This window comes from Pygoscelis adeliae, unplaced genomic scaffold (assembly GCF_000699105.1).
Source record: "Pygoscelis adeliae isolate BGI_AS28 unplaced genomic scaffold, ASM69910v1 Scaffold386, whole genome shotgun sequence".
Taxonomy (NCBI): domain Eukaryota; kingdom Metazoa; phylum Chordata; class Aves; order Sphenisciformes; family Spheniscidae; genus Pygoscelis; species Pygoscelis adeliae.
This window is the reverse complement of record NW_008824940.1, coordinates 1,980,855-1,982,789: the sequence shown is the minus strand read 5'-3', so window position 1 is coordinate 1,982,789 and position 1,935 is coordinate 1,980,855.

Here is a 1,935-nt window from a genome sequence, read left to right as displayed (position 1 = left end):
TTGCTTGAGAAGCGTGAGATCGTGGTGTTTTCATAGGGAATTAATGACCTGGCGGGGACGGGAAATGACCCCCTGTTCCCCTGGCAAACCCATTTAACGTTAAGAAATAGAAAAATTAAGATAAAAATTATGCTGCGTAAGAGACTTGAGGGATTAGCATGCTGTGCGGAGCCACGGAGAGAGAGACAGATGAAAGTATAAAACATAATAAAATCCCCCCATTGATGCTTTAAAAAGCGACAGGGCTGCAGGCAGAGGAAATATCTAGACGAGGGGAAGAAGAGCTCATCTCTCACCATCAGACACCTTGAAGAAATGCCTGTTGGGGTTGATCGGTGTGGGTTTTTTAAAGCATAGTCAAATACTGTTTTCCATGCTGAAACCTATATGTTTCTGGGATCTATAAATACATATTGTTGAGCTCGCGGTCCTACACTGCCTCTGAGAGGGCCCCACCATGTGATGGGAAGGAGAAGGAGAGAAAGGTGAGGTGCAGCCCTTGACCCAGGTTTATGGGCTTGGGGGGGCTTTTTCCCCCCTCAACTTTCCTATGTGGAAGCGTGCCTTTCTGTACTTCCAGCGCACCTGCTTCTTGAGCATGTGATAGCTACAGAAAAAAAAAAACAACCATATCTATCTATCTATCTATCTATCTATATATACACTTAAAAATATTTCATGATCCTGCCCGCAGCCTGCAGCTTAGCAGTAGCTGGCTACCAGGTACAGCGGAGTCCCAGTGCAACTGCCCCCTGTGCCCTTGTAAAGCAATTTTTGGTTTCACCCGGGAGGGAATCCCAGGGCTGCTAAACATGTATTACACCAAACACCTATTATCAAGGTCAGTAAGCAGACAGAGTGAAAAGGATCCAAGTCCCCAAGCCTCGAAAGAGGAAACGTTTGAAGATCTGGGATCAAGAGACAGTTTGAAGTTGTCCAGAGAGGTGTTTTGTAGTTCCTGGACTCCTTTTTTATACTACGTACACCAAGTACATGGTACAAAACCGTAAGTCAACGTGCAGACGACTTCAACTGAAGTAAATTTTCAATGTTGTTATTAACACTGATAGCTATACTAGACTTCTCCTTCAATAAAAATCAACCTGAAGTATGTGCTGGGTTTGAGCTTTTCTGTGTTTTTTTTTAAGATTGCTGCTTCACTGCACATAAAGTATTCAGAGTCACCCAGTTTTTAAAACAAGTTTCATGTACCTAATATACACAAATGAAGGTAGTATAATTCAGTGAAATTGCCTTAAGTTTCCTCTGTGTACCACACCTGAGTGCCGGAAAATCAATTAATTTCACTTTTTCCCTAATTATCTATTTAATATTTAATTTGCTGTTTGTTTTAATTGAAAAGAAGCTCGCAACACTGAAAAGAGCCCTATTGTAAATAACCCGGGCTTTCCCACCGGGGTGCTGATAAGAGTTAAGTTCATGGCACTATGCAACGATGTGTGCAACCGTACAGGAAATGGTATGTTAGCTATACAAAAATGCCATGAAAGGGGTGGTGATAACGCTGGCTTTTTTTTTTTTTTTTTATCTCCTACTGATGGCTGTACAACAGACTTTTCTCAGGGCTGTTGCGTGCCTTCCTGTGGGACAGCAGCACTGCACTGTGCACAGCTATCCCCGCGCTCCACTTGCTCATCCGTACTGTGGCTTATACCTCGCTGTCAACACAGAATTCAAATTATACTGTACACACTATGGAAAAGGTCTCAGATGCTCCCTTTGTAGGATGCCCTGCTCAGCATAGAATCATAGAATCATAGAATCATTAAGGTTGGAAGAGACCTCCAAGATCATCGAGTCCAACCGTCAACCCAACACCACCAGGCCCACTAAACCATGTCCCTAAGCGCCGCATCTACACGTCTTTTGAATACTTCCAGGGATGGGGACTCAACCACTTCCCTGGGCAGCCTG